The sequence below is a fragment of the Triplophysa rosa genome, linkage group LG19 (assembly GCF_024868665.1).
Source record: "Triplophysa rosa linkage group LG19, Trosa_1v2, whole genome shotgun sequence".
NCBI classification, from domain to species: domain Eukaryota; kingdom Metazoa; phylum Chordata; class Actinopteri; order Cypriniformes; family Nemacheilidae; genus Triplophysa; species Triplophysa rosa.
Genome location: NC_079908.1, coordinates 12,094,970 through 12,113,279, shown reverse-complemented (window position 1 = coordinate 12,113,279; position 18,310 = coordinate 12,094,970). Strand labels below are relative to the sequence as shown.

General features: G+C 40.6%; 1 protein-coding gene across 6 annotated transcripts in view; it reads left to right on the top strand.

The window, feature by feature from the left end:
- Nucleotides 1–18,310, top strand: part of cadm1a (cell adhesion molecule 1a) — a 269,351-nt gene that overhangs the window by 145,390 nt on the left and 105,651 nt on the right. The window lies entirely within an intron of this gene.

Genomic DNA, 18,310 nt, shown 5'->3' with positions numbered 1-18,310 from the left:
TAGCTTTCCTGTGGCTCAGTGGTTAGAGTACGGCGTTAGCAATGCCAAGTTCATGGGTTGGATCCCAGGGATTGCACATACTCCGAAACAAATGTATAGTATAATGCAATGTAAGTCGCTTTGGATAAAAGCATCTGCTAAATGTTTAAATGTAAGTTTTAAAGATGTTTGTTTAACATTTAGAAGCAGTTCCAAATGTTCTGTTGGTTGTATATTCTTCTTACGTTTGTGTAATGTTAAAAAAAACTAAACAGGAAGTGCTTCTGGACCTATGTTGTTTGTGTCTTCCAAAATGGTCTAATTATTATTATTATCATAGGAATGTGGTGTGAAAAATAAAAAAAGGTTACTGGGTATGGTGAAGGTCATTGGAGTGCCGAATTAGGTGGATGAAGGGTTGGCACATCCTGGTCCGGGGTGTGGAAGGCCTGCATCTTTGTTAGCCGCATGGTGTCCCTCTGGAATGGCAGGGCATGGCAGTTTGCCGTCCTAGCCTGTTAGCTGCGACACATGCTTTCAGATTTGATGCATGGGTCAGGCGGTTCACGATTCCCTCCCCTTTCCCCTTCTGGACCCGTGAGGGCTTCCATAGCTCCATGTTCATTGGCTACAGGGAGCCGACTAAAGGAACAGGGGAGGTGTCGCTCTGTGACACACACTCCGAGGCTCAACAAGCACTTTTAGTTTCGAATGAAACAAATCTTAAATTTCGAGTCACACCGAGCTTTCTGTCAGTAAATCAGTGACCTTTTCACAAGTAATTCCACGTCTTCACCTATATCATTCTTTTCAAGATCAAAAGCTCTGTTGGCTTAAACCAAATTTAGACACTTCTCTGTTTTATTGCGTTTGGGTGTGTTTCAGCAAAGGTGCCTTATGAAATGTCAGGCAGATTTTGTCCCTCACGCCTAGATGCTGAATACCTAATGATTCTCATCACATTTGAGTTGCAGGGCTCCTATGGACTTTTTTTTGCTTACTTGTTTTGTATTCCATTCTTCCCCAGAGGCACAGATGAAAACGGTTATTCTGTGAAACGAAAGGCTTTGTGCTAAGAGAGGCTCGTCATGCCAGGGCTATTATCCGGCACTGTGTCCTACCCACGGCTGGCATGGATCTGAGCAATTAGGCCAGATCAGCCGCAACCTTTCTTGGCCTCAGCCCATTATCAAGATCACTAATTACTTCTAGTGCTCTGTCCATGCTCTGCTTCAGTGCCCGGCCGTAAGGTTCAGCGTGTGTGAAGCGGGCAGAGAGTGTGTGCGTGTGAAATATGGGTGTAATGTGGGGATGGGTCACGATCATCAGCTCGTAGCCCAACAACAGGCTGGTTTGTTGTGAGGCTGACTAGATTACCTTGATTTTTCTTTCTGTACGTTTGGCTTTAATCATCTTTAGACAGACATCTTAAGCCTTTTAGAGCACTGTAAAATTTTAAAAGTTTCATTACCTTAACCCAATTCCTAATGGAAAGATTATGATAATGATTTATTATTTATGCTTTTGAGTATGATTTTGCATCATTTTGACGTCAATGGACTTCAACCCAAGATATTAGTCTGTAAAGTAATCTTTGGTTTCAAACAGAACGCAGCTTAAAAGTGCACTGCAAAAAAATATTTTTAATTTTGTTTTGTGAAAAATAAAAAATAAATGGCTTAACACTTGGGCTGTCAAACGATCAATCATGATTAATCACATCCAGAATAAAAGTTTGTGTTAACATAATATATGTCTGTGTACTGTGCATATTAATTTTGTCTTTATACACGTACATATTTAGGTCATATTTACATGGATTTGTTTATTTACCAATCATTTAAAATGATATATAATTGTGTATTCATTTTGATATTTTATATTTTTCTTAAATATATGCATCTGTGTATGTTTTTATAAATACAAAATTAGTATGCACAGTACACATACATATATTATGTAAACACAAACTTTTATTCTGAATTTAGTCAACTTCATTCACATTTATTTTTCATACCCCACTTGCAGACATTTTCTTGTTTTGCACTTAAACAAACTTTATTTTAATGTTTCTATTTCCTGAAAGCAAGACTTAACAATATCTTATATTAAGTGTTTTGCTTAATTGCTTATTATTATTATTATTTCATTTTTTGCAGCTGCTGCTCTCACTCTCTTTTTGTATATTTTTTAAATATTTGTTTTTCATGACCGCTATACATATTTTTTCTTATACATAAAAATGTGTCCAAAATTAAATGACATTTAGTCATTTAGAAAAAGCTTTTTAAATGAATAGTGTGTTGGGACTGCTGAACTTGTTGGCAGGCCTAAAATGTGTAATTTTGTTTAGTTCTGTGAGGGAAACATAAGCGGGTGGTAGTCCTGGTTGAGGATCTTGTCAGATAGGATATTGACTGAATGAGTGGTACCTCACATGTCAGAGAAGAAGAACAACTTAAAAATGAAGAAGATGAAAAGTGAAAGGATTGACTGGCTTCATTAGGGATATTTGGGTGTTTAGTAGACCCGTCCCATGCTTTGATCTCATCGTTTTGCTGTTTGTCAGCTTCCTCTCAGGATTTGTCTGCTACAGAGTGAGATACTAGGCAGCTAATGGGGATTCTGTCCTTTGAACACTGAAGGTTGCTAAAGGTCTGCGTGGCCTACAGCAAAGATCATTTAGGGAAAAAAGAGCTTATAATGGCAGCCATCCCTCTCACTAGCTAAAGGTCAGATAGCACAGATAAAAGGCCAGGTAAAAAGTTCTTTTATCTTTTTAAATGGCGTCAGGACGCGGCGTCTCTGTTCTCGTCTCGGCGCAAAGATTTCGGGATCTCTCGCGAGGACTTGTGGGAACTGAAGTTCTCAGTGGATTAAGGAGTTGATTATGAGGCAGACGTGCTGTCATCTGCAGTCGGAGATCATTGAGGGCCCTGTGGTGAATGAAAATGATGCCTGATTAATTCTCCCCGAGCAATAGTGGAATTCCTCGCAGCCATCGCTGTTTGGCAAGGAAGGGTATCAGAGAGGTCTGCATGTGTCACTCCCCGCAGAGAGCCGTAGATTGAAGTCTTCTTCATGCTCGCGGCTTAACTCTTAAGCCTTACTAGATTCGGATCGGTTTTGATCAACATTTAAAGCGGAGCCGAAGGATCAGTGCTTTTCTTCTGGGCACCTTTGCGAAGTTGAATTGGGGTGTGACACTTCTTTGCTTAAAAGTGATTTGGGTTTTTTTAAATGATTGTCAGGGAATTTCTTGTGGATAAAGGAAAAGTTCAATGTTGAACATACGATTCTTTTTATACAATGACATAGACCACATCTTACTCAAAATTGTTTTTATTTTCTTAAGCAAGGTTATTATAGTTTACTAAAACTAAAGCTATTAAAGTATTTTAATTGTAATCAAATAAATTATATGCCTTAACATTATTCAAAACTTAAACTTATTTTAGTTTATTGCTGGGGCAACATTTGAAGGCACTTAAAGGGACCGTTCACCCACCAATGAAAATTCTGTCATCATTCACTTACCCTCAAGTTGTTCCAGATCTGTGCATTTTTTTTTTAGTTCTGCTAAACACAAAGAAAGATATTTGGAAAAATGTTTGTAACCAAACGTTTCTGGGGCACTATTGACACTTTTTTTGTGTTCAACTGAACAAAGAAATGTATAAAGCATTTTTTTCTGATATGGTAGTCAATGGTGAACGATGACAGAATTTTCGGTTTTGGGTGAACTATCCCTTTAAGGCACTTAAACTAAAAAAATGAATTAAACCTACATAAAAAAGTTTGAAAAAGTAACAAAAGCAAAAAACAAAATTTACATGAAAACAAAACATATCAGAACAAAACTATAGGAACTCTGTTCTAAGGTAAAAAGATGCAACTCCAGTGATGAAGCTACTGACATCCACCTTGCGTGACAGGTGTCATTTTTTATTTGACTTAGAGTACAGCACAAAATGGGATCAGCTGCGTTCATTATAGAATGTTAAATGCTTTGTGCTCCATAGGAAAAATGGGAAAAGTATTCAGATTTAGAAGAGCATGAGTGAATATTGACAGAATCTTCATTTTTGAGTAAACTATTCTGTAAAAATCAATAAGGTCTGCCTTTCCATGCACTGATGTTTATCACGTAAAGCTGGCCCTTGTTTGTTAAGTGTGACCAGAGCGGTCAAAGATGACTTAATTTGATCAGATTAGATCCCGTATATTCTTGTATCTGACTGTCCTCTGCCAGGACACCATTTGATAATTAAAGAATTAAAGTTTAATTCAATTGATCTTGATGAATGATCAATTACTATGACTAAGTAAATTTTAAACACTAATGACCTTTAACATGAAATTTTAATAGCCATTTAGGAAAAAAAATTGCCTCTTTGGGGGTTGATGTAGCAGAATAAATCTGAAGACCCCTGTATGTTTACGAAGCCAGCAATTTCAAGGCCGATTTGAATAATTGAACCATGTAAAAGTGCCTGTTTAGAAGTTTGCTGATAAGCAAGAAGAATAGGCTGTGGAGTTTGACTCGTAAAAGTGTATTGATCTTTTCTTTAAATAATGCACAGTGGCAGAGTCTTTGTCTCGGGGATAATTTATGGATCGCCCCTGACCTCACTGGCTTCACTGGATTGTTTTTAACTCAGAGGTGCAGTTGGCTGCCAGCCTCCCGATGCCGACAGTGATGAATTCAGACGTACTCCGGTCCGCACTCATCCTGAGTCATACGGGCACTTCAGATTTAAGTTTTAATCCAAAGGTCATGCGTTTTGTCATTGTTTTTCCCATACACAGACAGGATGTGTCACGACAGATATTGCTATGTATTAATTGTTCTTCACCAATGGGGCCTGGAAAGCTGGAGTCTCTGAGTGGGTGTGGAAGCACTTCTTTAGCCTTCAGCCTGTGCTGTAGATCTAAACTTGGCTTTTTTCCTATAGCCCTGTAGAATTACTGAAAAATGTGTGGCTGGGTCACAGCGCCATACATAAGAAGCAAAAGTAGACATTTAGAAAATGCTTTTTTCAATGCGACATATTACTGGATAAATCCCTCTGGAGTAACCTGAGGTTAAGTGCTCATGAGCACTATAATGAACCTTTTAGTCACTAACCCAGGTCTTTAACCTCTATGCTACACTGTTCTCTATTTGGCCATTTTCCATGAATAGGTTACAAAACTGGGTGGGATGCGGGACTAGACAAAATTAATAGTCAGGGAATAGACATTTGTTACGTTTTGTAGTTTATATACTGTACCATGCACTGTAGTTTTTTTTTGCTGCCTTAGTTTTTTTTATACCATGGTCTGTTTGAATACTTGATTCTGATTTGCTGGAAGGTGTGCATTAAAAACGTTTAATGCACAGGTAGTTCCAGTCAGTTTGATCAATGTTTGAAATTAACTGACGAAAATAACTTTCATTTTCACCTGTCTGATCAAAAATTACACTGTAAACATCAATAGCAGCAAATGACCATGGTATAAGCGGGATAATGCACTTCGGGTCAGGTGGTTCTTGGCCTCCACAAAGGATTTTAATGCACGGCTAGCCTTGGAATATACCTTACGTATGCACTCCAATTGGCCTAACAAGTTATTTTAACTCAGTTTTGTTTTTACATGACTTATAAGTTATTTAAGTTAATTTTTGATGAGTTCAAATTATAATGTTTTTACAGCAACTCACCACTGGTCAAAGCTTAAAATGTTGAAATGCTGAAAAGTAAAGCCAGTTTGAAAACAAACAATATCAGAATTTGTACCCTTACGCCCCATTCAGACCACCAGCGACAAAGCGACATGATTCCATTCATTTCAATGAAGAGCTGGTGGCTTCCGGCGGCACGAGCGACAGTGACCATTGGCGACAGAAAGTGGGCCTGTCTAGCGATGCGACAAGGTTGAGTTACTGCAGGGTTTGTTTATAAATGTTACTAGAGCAACCAAAGCTAGGAACGCCTTCTAACGACACACAGTGACACAGTCACTGGCGATCTGAAGTGAGGGCCGATATTTCCTGTCAATCAATATCGGTATCGGTGGAGAAATTTAGTATCGGTGCATCTCTAAGGTATATTATACTAGTTTACCTTTATTCACGTTGCAGACGCTGTTATCTCAGCAGTCTTTGAGCTCATTAAATAGCGTTCCCTGGGACTCGAACCTGGCATTTCTTGGAATTTTTGTTGGCATTACACACACTCATTTACATTTTTATTCTTCTCTGTATTGAAATGCTAATATCACAACAATGTAGCTCATGTGTAGGGAAAACAACAGTACTATCTCTCCAGTAGTCATTGGGATGTAAAGGTAGTTTTAGAAAGGGTCATGAATAAACCTGCATCAGGAGGGTATAATTTCATGCTCGCAAGAGCGACTCCAACCTTTAAACACTGCATCATTTTTCTATCGTTTTTAGTTTAGAGTTTCACATAAAAAACTGCTGAATATGCTTTTAAATGCCAAAGGACATGATGCCTGTGTAATATTTCCCCTGGTTTTGGGTGAGCAGTACACCCCATTGGGCTTAACATCGCTGCACTTTGCTAATTAATGAGAGGAAACTGGTTATTATATTACTTTGACCCTAAAGTCACACAGCACACAGCATTAACCCATATAGGCATCTCGCCTCATATCTTATTATGGCTACAGAGTTTGAATTTGCGATTATAATTGGATTTGATTGGGATTCAGGACGTGCGGGCTGAAATGACCCAATAGTTCTGAATAATGTATTGCTTTTTTGTCAGCACATATCACAAGTGTCACCACATGTGAAGCATATCACAGTAATCCTGAGGGCTGCTGTAGTTGGACATGAACAGGAGAAACTAAACGTGATTCATTTCTTTAATACAGATTAGTTATCCACATAGACTTTCAACACGATCAAGGTCATTAGCCAACAGTCACTGTTAATATGGAAATGTAGTTAGTTTGCTGTGTTTTATGTATGTAGATCCTGGTGGTTCCGGTGCATTCAGCCTTCGACTCTTAACAAAGCGTTCAGAGCTTTAGGAAAAATTGTTCAGCCAATCAAGTGTAAAAACCCTTTCACCCGCAAATTAGAATTTGAAATCCATCAAAGCTCGTCAAGTCAATATTTTCAATGGCAGTGTGGTTTTGAACCCGCCAGATTCCTCGAGAGAATTCTTTGTCTCGTGTTTCGTCCTCAGAGGCATAGCGTGAACTGTTTTTTCTTGCAGCTCGCTGATGGATTACAAAACGAGATTTCTCGCTCGTTTCGCTCCTTTTCTTTCTCGCAGGTGCCTCTCACTATCAGCGCAGGCCCTTTGTGAGGAGCATTAGGAATTCAACATGGAACTGTGTTTACTGACAGAATACTCAGATGCACAACTGAAAGGTGCTAAGTAGCTACAATTATCCGGCGCCAATTGACAGAAAACGAAACCGATAAAAGAACAGTCTTGAAGTCAACAGCTGTGCTTTACTGGGTTAAAGTGTGTGCAGTGATCGTATAGAGGGTATGCACGTGACATCACTTTCCCACTTGAACACGCCAAAACACGCTCGCTTGAGTGGCAAAACACTCAGCAAAATGGCTGCTTACAATATCAGGAAACGCAATTCCGTGCAACATATCAGTGTCCAAGGACACCTGGTTCCTTTGTAAGTCGTAAGGATCACCGTCGAGTCCAACTGCTTTTATTTCAGCAAATAATTGTGTGTTTTAGTCCCGTTTCTTTGTTTCTCTGATTGAAAGCAGCCATTTTGCTGCGTATTTTACCACTCAAGGAAACGTGTCCCGGCGTGTTCACATGGGAAAGTGATGTCAATGCAGTGTCGATCCTAGACGTCTGGGGGCCCTATGCAAACCTTTGTGAGGGGCGCTTGTCGTAATAGTTCAAATTAGATGAGCATAACTGTAAACTATATGATATAAAATGATAAATCAATAAACACACTTAAACAAAAAACAAACTGAAAACTTAAAACTGAAAAACAAACAACCTTAAAATGACATTAAGAACAATTAAGTATAAATTAAAATCACATTTTGATTCACATGTAAATAATCCTTTACCTAAAGTAACACATGGCTCTGGAACCATCTAGCTTTTTACTAATCAAATGAGTGATTAACAAAAATAAAACATGTTAAATATAGTTTACTCAAGAAAGCTAAGCATTCGAAAACAAAACATATCAATTATTCTCTAAATGTGATGACACAAAAATTACATATTATCATGGGCAAACGAAATACAGTGGTGTGCATTATAGCTGAGACTCACATGAACATTGTACAGCTGGTTTTGTTATTACCTGTAATGCTATTGAAGTTAGAATATTAATGTGTATGTAACTTTGGAGACGGTCCCTAAATTCACGACTATCGAACGTCCACAGTCAAACCAACTGTTTTGTAAATATGTACTTGCATATGTTGACAAAACTAAATAAGACTTAAAATAGTACAAAAACACATGCCTTATCGTTCTTGTTCTTTTGCTTCACGTTGTTGCCGTTTTTTCAGCTACATACGGATAGCTTCGTTTTGAAGCCATATGACACATTGTCACATTATGTGCATGTCATCACCTGCGCGCACAGCATGATGTCCGAGTAGCCTATGTCACAGTAATTAAATAAATTAAGTATTAAAAAGGAAATTTCCAAATGATTCCTGTAAAGTTTGTAACGGAACACTCCGAAGGCAGAAAGTTGAATCTGCATCTTGTTTACATTATAGTGTTTTAGATTCGGTACTCAAGGAGGCCCCCTGGTGGTGCAGGGGCCCTACGCAACTTGCGTAGTTTGCCTGTATAGGAAGAATCGGCTCTGTGTCAATGCATACCCTCTATTGGTGATTTAGGGCTGAAAAGTCTTCCAATCAGACCCTCGTGACATTAAAGTTTTGTAGTGACCTTAAAGTGATAGTTTAGTCAAAAATGAAAATCCTGTCACCATTTACTCACCCTCTTGTCATTTCAAACCTGCATGACTTTCTTCCGCAGAACACAAAAGAAGATATTTTGAACAGTGATGGTAACCAAATCACGGTACCACCGTTGTTCGGTTAACAACATTTTTTTTGTGTTCTACAGAAGAAATAAAGTCATACAGGTTTGAAATGACAAGAGGGTGAGAAAATGATGACAGAATTTTCATTTTTGGGTAAACTAAGTCTATGTCCATTAGCTTTATACCCTATTATCTGAAGGTGCATTTCAAACAGATATGTTTTTGATTTAGTTTTCATTTTAATTGAATAAACCCATAATCGCTACAGCTGAACTTAGTTTAGCGCAGTAGAATATCGCCCTAGGACTTTCACTTTTTTCACTCTTTAACCTACCATTTAATTTTGTGTGCATAAGTTTGATGATTATTTTTGTTTTCATATCATTTTATTGTTTTTCTATTCAGCCACACCGCATCCACTAAATTTATAGCCAGCGGGCTAAACTGTTTGTGTGGATGTCCGTTGTAATTTTACTCTTCCCGAGCGGCGTGCATTAACCATTTCCAGAGTACTTCTATACAAAATCGATATTTTAGACACACGGATCACACCAATATAGCAGAAAAAGTAGAATTTTGATATTTACAGCTTTAATCTTTTCTCAAGCCAGGAATCATCTTGACAAAGCAGAGCATTTAATGCCGCACATTTGTATCGAACAGGGAAGAGTTATGATTGGCCTTTGAGTCAGGGAAAAACTGAGGGCAGGGAAGTGAAATGGATTAACTGAGGCCTGTCAGCAGCTGCCTGAGCGAAAATGCATACCATGTGTCTTAGAAAGCCAAAGGAAAGGAATTTGAATGTCCCCTGTTGGAATATTGACAGCCTGAGATAATGGCACATTGATCCCCGTCACCAGCTCCTCTGATGCTAGGGAGTCTTTCTGTTTCTTTCTGTTGTTTTAAAAATGATTGCCGGCGGTTCGCTCGTGGTACAAAAGGAGCTTGCATTGTACTTTTTAAACAATCCAACCCCCAGCGAGCGGATCGAATGGGAGAGAGGAAACATTTTGATATTAAGATTCTGCCACAGGCCTGTAGTAAGCAGGGTGCACCGTGCATCGGTATTTTTCAGCGAGGCGGGCTGTCTTCCCCAGATTATTTTCACAAATGAATATTGATAATATGTCTGTGCGGTGCTTCTCATAAGTGCTGCTTGGCTGGGCGGGAGTCATTATGTCGTTTGTATTTGCATTCATTGCGCCGCAATTACCTGTCGCGTGCACAGGACACGGAGGGGTATTAATACACGGTGGCTGTTTGATTTCATCCATCCTCCGCTGTCAGGGCCAGGGTGCGTTGCGGGCTGTGGGGCTGTGATTTATGGCAGCGTTTTGGAGGTGTACATGAGGCACCCACACACTGATCCATCAGCGTGTTCCCTGCAAGGGCCATTCGCATAGCACGCCTGAACCGAGCATGTTTACAGCAATCCCACCAGCTTCATGTGTCGCTCGGTCTGATTTAAGCTAGCATTAGGTTTTACAAATATAATAATAACTGCAGTATTGTATACACAAGAACAGATTTCATTGCATCTGTTGACTACTCGGTTTTGCCACGTATAGCATTCTGCCATTAATAATTCTTGCAGAGGTTGCAGGATATCCTGCACTTCGCTTTCACTACTAAAACGTAACACAAGCATCTATTTACACGCCACAACTAAGCACGTTGCACGCTTCCCGGACAAAACTTGCAGCAGAGAAAGCTCCGGGTATTTTCTTCACCATGAAAAATAATGCAAATGTGACTAGATAAATGAGACTTTGTTTGTTGCCATAGCAACTCCTTGGGTCATAAGCCAGTAGGGAGATGAGACCAGGGCTAAAGCTGTGGAGGTGATTAGTCTTTTGTATCTGTCATACTTAATTTAGCATCGGGGAAAACGGAAAGGGACCCACTCGCTTTACGCCTCTATAAACATACATATAAATGCGCACACACACAGGCTCGCACTAAATATCCTTGACACACGTGCACACACCCCTGCCGCGCTAGCAGAAATGAAAGATGAGAGACCATTTCAGAAGAGATTAAATGTACGCTGTGGCGTTTAATCAGGACAAAAACACTGTCAACCTCATTGCATCGGATCACGCGGTATTGATCGTATGTACATCCTGGACTCTACCTCAGTTTGTCTCGCTTTGGTCTAGATGAGAAATCTGTTTGTCGTTTTAGCTGTCTCGCGAGGTCCGTCGTTAGCCAAACACATCCGAGGTTCTGTAGGTCATCGTGGGATGCACACACCGACTTCCTAACAGCCTTGCCTGGTGGGCTGTGGCTAACATGACATCTTCAGAAGTAAGTTCTTGCCCACCAAACCCCAGGAAGCAGGAGGGAAGGACTGTCCAAGCTCCTTCACACACGTCCGTAGACACGCATGCACGCACGCTTCAGTACACTCAATGGCACCTACTTGATGTGACCCACATCGGCTCGCTGGCCCCTGGAGAAGAGAGACTACGGGGGCCCGCTGTTTCTTGCATATTCAACAGGTAATGCCCACTCTTCTTTTCTCTGACTCGCACTTGATGTCCTTCTCCTCGTTCTCCCCTGGGCTCTGCCGGCTACACGCTCTGTCTAACCGGTGATTCAGCTGTGTGAGGTGAGCCTAGGGGGACCTGCCTTCAGCTCCGGCCGCCGTCTGCCACCCCTGCCCAGGCAGCCATGACCACCCTCATCCCCACTGACTCTGAGGAATATTAAAGACCTTCCAGCAGGTGACAGCAGCCTGTTCTAGGTTGGTGTGTCCAAGATAGCCATTTAGCTTCTTTAATGTTGACATCTTTTCAGTTGGATGTTAAAGTCCCCTGTGAGCCTCAACTCACCAAAGCTAGATAGTTAATCAACATCCCGGCCATGTGCTTCACCTGGTTGGCTTGGACAAAGGTTTGGGTTGCGAACTGGACCGAAAGCTCCAATTTACCTAAAGGGTATTGTTCAATTCCCAGATCCACGTCTCGGACCAGACAGCAATACAGATGAGGCCCTCTTTCACTCCAGGAAGCAGAACGGGCACCGCCACCCAGACCATTGCCTATTTTTTTGGATCGCACCCCACAGGGCTGGTAATTGCTGCGTGCATGCAGATGGGATTTTTTTTTTTAAGTGATAGCCTGCTCTATCCAGCTTACCCCTGTTGGCTAGCACTGTCATTAGCAGTCCACCGCTTCAGGCTGGCAAATGAGTCCTCTGCCTCTCATCTGATTACTGCTTTCAACCTCATTCCCACTGCAGAGGGACAGCCATGCGGGGGGAGGAAGGAGGGGGTCTATTTTTTAATAAATGATAGCAATAGCAAGTGTATGATTTTAATTTGATCTCGCCTGCCACATCCATCCGTATTCTTTCACACGCTAACGTTATTTTCAGAATCTCAACCCTGTCTTTTTCCTGTAAGTCTGCGAAGGGCTCAATTATGTGTATAAAATAATCAGGCGTAATCAAGGAAGCACACTAATGGTTTTGGAACGTAAGTGGGCATGACTGCGCAGTGCAGATGGAGAGCAAATGTTTTGAGGTGGGCAGGTACACATTTAAGTGGCCCCTGCGTCATTTTTGATTGAGATCAGCCCTCCTCCCATTTGATTGGCGTGCCCACTCTCAAGCTAATCACGGTTACTGTTGGCTGACTGAAGCGGTCATTGTAACAGCCCACGCAGGGGAGGTCATATTCCCCCTATGCCCTTCTGCACAAACAAAGGTGTTGGTTTGTCAATCAGGACTTGCCATGCTGAGAGAAGTCTGGATTTTTTCTTATTCTTTTCAGGTGAAAATATCAGTATGGCATACTTGCCGTTGACTCTGGCTGCCCAGTGAAAGGGACATGGAGAAAATCGAAGACATTTTATGAGGAGGAATATCTTGGTTGTGCATCAGCCCGTTACTAATTACAGCATGAGGATGGGTAATGCTAGCTTAGCCAATTACCCAACAATAGCCAGCTCTTAAGAGATGACAAATATGTGTTATTTTACCAGGCATTTTTTCAGGCTGGAACAGACAGTGTAGAGTCCTTATTTAACACCACGAGACTCGAGGAGAGAATGTTTGGTTTTAATTGCTTTTACGCAGGCACATTTCCGTTTGCTTTTCTACTAGCATTGTTCTTTAAAGCAGTTAAAAATATACAGTGTGCAGGCATATACTGGAATTCCTATTGTTATCATTTCGGTAGCACTTTACGTTAAGGTCTCCTTTTTAATGTTGGTTAATGCATTTAGTAATCTTTGATATGAGCTAATATAGTTCAATATTTTTAGAGCATTTAGTAATCTTTGTTTAAGGGATGGTTTACCCCAAAATTTAAATTCTTTAATCATTTATGCTTGTGTGATTCCAAACCTGTATTACTTTCTTCTGCAGAGAAGAAGATATTTTGAAGAATGTTGGTATCCAAACATGGGATCCCATTGAATTCCATTGTATAGACACAAACCCACAAAGATTTTCCTCGAAAGATCTTCTTTTGTGTTCCACTTAAGAAAGACTGATATGATGATTTAAATGGCATGAGGGTGAATAAATCATGACAGAATATTTTGTTTTTCGGGTGAAACATCCCTTTAATGTAAACACAGTGTTAGTTGATGGCAATTAATTTGTGCATTATATAGTGTTAACAGAAACAACTTTTGGTTTTACTAATGTAAGATTAAATGCTGTAACAGTATGTTTGTTAAAGTTTGTTTAACTACATTGTTAACCAATGTAGTTATAAAATGGAACCTTATTGTAAAGGTTACTGTTATATATGAGATTTGTCATTCAGTCTTGGAAATGAACTCATAGAGACACCTTGCTCCAAACAGCCTCTTGTACGATGTTTTATCTAGCTAGCCTTGTTTGGTTAAAACTGTTCATGGTGACTTCATCTCTTTCTTTGATAATTGGGTTCAGATCATGTGTGGAGCAGAGAGAAAAACTGAAGCTCCGCTCTCCTACCTGTCAAGAGTTGCACCCATAAGTGGAGGTAATGGCCGGGTCCCTGGAGAGCCAAAGACGGCCACAGAAGAGCTTGATCAAAGCCCAGCGGCTTCTTGTGTTTGGTGTCCTACCCGCCCAAGATGCGCCTCTGTCTACCTGTCACCTCCTTTTTTAATTGGCTGATAGTGTGGGCCGAGATCAGAAGCAGGCCATCGTCTGCACAGCCCCAATTTCAAACCTGTCTGATCACCCGTATGTGCGGCAGCCACACTCCCTGTAGTTTTCCGTCGGCCTCACGTTAATGAGAAGGTTTTTGTTCTTCATTCAAACCCACACGCACGCTCATCAACATCAACACAACCGCTACCAGTCTCTGATAAAGAGAAGCCCGCTGGATCGACATGCTCACCATAATGAGTTATTCCTTCCTCGCTTTGTGTGCTCTGCCCATTGTGGAATCAGAGCCTGGCCAGGTTTCCATCTCTTCCCACCCCTTAACCCATCCTCTGGCTCTGGCCAACCCCACCATCCGGACCATCACGACACAGAGACACATCGATCAAGCAGAGATGTTGCAAGCCCACCATCTGCACGTTTGAATTATGAAGTGGTCCTCTTATCTTGCTGGACGAAAGCTGGAGCGCCAGAGACTTGCCAGGCCTTTGATACGTTGGAGGCCACCCAGCACCCTGATCCCTCCCATGAGCTTCTTTGTAGAAGTTTGGTCACACACACCCACACATGTTGCGTAGCGTGATCCATAGGGCTTTATAAAATAAACCGTCACGCTTGACAACCCCTCTCCTCTGGCTAAACGTGTGCGGGTGTGATCTATAGCTGGGATGAAAGCCATTTAGCCGCGCTGGCAGCGGAGATGAACTGGCTAGCGCTACGCTCTCCTCCTTTGTATTAACGAAGTGGGCTAATATGAGGGCATGGTTCTTGAAAATGAAAAAAGCAACTCTGGGGATGCATTTAACTGGCGTAGGACAGCGTGCTATAAATTTCTGACTTAATCAAATATTTCTGGGAGAGCAGAGTTCAGGTCAGCGGGGATCTCTGCGGCATTGCGGACTGGAGGAGAGATGTATGCGCCGCATTTGCTAATGCTGTATGGGTAACGCGGCGAAACCCACAAGGCTTGATTTAAACATGCTCGCACGGGCACGGTCAGGCATTGCAAATGACATCAGCCCTTTGTTATTTCCCAACCTTGAATGCTAGAATCAATGTGATTTTGTCTTTATGAAGGCCTGCTTGGTGTATAGCTTATGCAGGCATGTCTAATTCAGCTGTGGATTTGCAATGCATTAGGGAAAAAGATTGTCATACTAACATGCGCCAGAGAGCTATAACTGCATGATCCCTGCCATCACATGATAATTATTTTTGAGTAGTATGTCACATTTGAAATGCATGAGACGTCTTGTGAAAATCTGGCCTCTGGGGTTGGCACATACAGAGTGAGGAGATCTTTTGTTGGACTTTTCAATACTAGTCTTTAGTTGAAGAAACCTCATGCTAGAAGGTGTTCCTGACATAACACAATTTTGTATATCAAACAGCCCTAATGTGAAATTTTTTCACCTTGTTGAAGTCCCAGTGTAGAGCCGGCAGCAGTAAAAGACTTGAAGTTCAATTTAAGGGCTTGTTCTTTAAAACTTGCCACCTTCACAGCTTTGTAAATTTGAGCTAATAAAGAATGCAACAACATGGGAAACAGCCTCACTTCTGTATGATCTCTATTTAGATGTTACAACTGCATCTAGGCAGGAATTTATATTTCGTCTTCTAACAAAAAGTACTTGCGCAAGTATGCCAACAGTCATGTTAATATCAGGCAAAGAAAGTGTCTATCAAGACATTCCTGACAGTACACTCCAAAGCTGCTTCTGTTTGTTGTTCTGGTTTCTGAAAAGTGTCTAAAAACGTAGCTGTGGCGCACAATGAAATATTCATGATCTGCACATCTCTGCTGTTTGCTTTGCTATCTGACTATCTCAGAGAAATTAGAAGCAATGGAAAGATTAGCTCACTTTCGAGTGCTGCGGGGTTTGTCCAGAACAACGTTTGTTCTTAATAACGTCCGTGGACGAAATCTCTCGGCTGCTGGGAATTCCTTTAAGGCAAAATTTGCATTCAGACGTACCCCAAATATAAGTCTACGGTTTATTAATATGGATAAAGATTGGGAGTTTGGTCTTTTATTATTTAGAGCGCATGAGATGGGTAGAAAATGAGAGATGGTCAGAGGTTAGGAAGAGGAGATGCTGAAGAAAAATAAAATACATTTTTTTTCTGTTCCACAAGTTGTAAATGTGTATATGTAACTCTTCTGAAGTGAGAACTATTCTCTCTAGCACACAACCGTATTTTCTGTTAGATTGCCCTTGACAGCCGCACTCAGCTCTGGAAACCAAAAGCCTCTGCATGCAGCTCCCGTGTTTGCTCGTCATATTAATTTCACAATTGTTGATGACAGAATGAAATACGTGGTAGGATCGAGTAAAGGTAGCGGTGGATTTTTCAAGGAATTTGTGTCGAGCGTTACGTGGCGTGGAACCACTTATCTCGAGTTGTGTCTTATTTATAGTTCTCCAGCTCGAACGCACACAAGATAAATAATTCTCGAACGCATTTCTTTTTCACAGAAAATATGGACTCTAATTAAATTCGCGCAACACCACGAGGTGAATTGCGCAAGATGTTTTTGCTCTCTCTAGTTTGTTATTTTTCTAACGTCGGATGAATGTCAACATGTTTGAGTTGCTTGTTGTTGTTGCAGAATGGATCAATGTCAATGCATAATACAGTCCACCTCAAAACACTCTGAAAAACATCTCTCCGTCCTCACGCTACGTATCAGAATCTCCATCTGGAATGACATTTAAAGGTTGTCGGCTGACGCCGATCCTCCAGGAAGCCATCTTCTCAGTCACACCTGTCTGAGTGTGGGATCTTACCTTTTGTTTGAGATGAGAGCGCAGAAGCACTGGTGATTTCTCCAGCTGATGGATGTTGTTGGTTCAGGGGTTAAGCTGCTGTTCTTGTCTGCCTGTGTTTCTCTGGCCTTCATGTGTGCACTCCCTTTATTTGTGAAGGCTTGTCAGAACGAGGTTGGAGGGCGTTTAGGAGGTTGTGGAATGAGGGCAGCTCCTCTGCAGACATCGCCCAATTAGGCATGGAGACCTTCAAGACGTTGCTGCCTAACGCAAGAACATATCATAAGCTCTTATGAAAAAAACACTTAAACCAGAAGGAATTTACTTCTTTAGATTGTTTCGTGTTGATGGGGTTTAATCATTTAAAAAGTAAAGTGTTTTTTCAATATCCTGAAAAACTGTGAAATTCGACATGAGGTTTAGAAGGACAGCGACGAAATATAAATGTATTTAGAAATAAATATGCATTATATGTACACACACATATTGCCAAATACCAAACAACAAAACCAACTAATTTCACAGACCATCTTAGCATATGGTGCTTGACCTAGGAAATCGTTCTGGTTTTAGTAGTTAACGCAGTTAAAGGGATAGTTCATCCAAAAATACACATTTTGTTCTCATTTATTCAACTTCATCTTGTTCAAATTTTGTATATGACTCTTTTTTTCTGCGGAACACAACGTAAGATATTTTTTAGAAATGTCCGTAGTGGTTTTGTGCCTATACAATGGAAGTCAATGCGGGAGCCAGTGTTTTTAGTTGTTCTTCAGATGATCGTCTTTTGTATTACTCAGAAGTAGGGATGTAATGATTCCCTCAGCTCACGGTGCGATGCGATTCACGATTTTGATCTCACGATGCGATTTAATCACAATTTTTTTTACAGAATGAGTTTTCACAATTTCATATGAACAACTTCCCTTTTATTATTTCTCTAATGCTGCACAGTTCTTTGTAAAATAAATATATATTTTATGTCAAACAACAAAACTAAATTACGGTTATAAAACAACATCAAAACCAAATAAAAAATGAATAATACAAAAGTCTCTTTAATATAAACAAACTAAGACTTTATCTGTGCTTTTCCTAACTTTTACTTTTTAAAGAAATATCAGCATATCCACGAATCGATTTTCAACCGGCTCACGGTGAATCGTTACATCCCTACTCAGAAGAAAGTAATACAGGTTTGGAATGACATGAGGATGAATAAATGATGAAAGATTTTCATTATGGGGTGAACTATCCCTTTAAGCGAATACAAGACATGGAGGTCTTCTTTTTTTGTAACCGAAGAGGACGAACGATATGAAAGTATCTAATGTATAAGATAGTGGTTTGTAAGATATAAGCAATGTGATGTCTAACAAGCTTCGTGCATGTTTGCCATTGCTATATGCTGACATTATGCCGTTTGTCAGAATGGTTGCCCTTCAAGT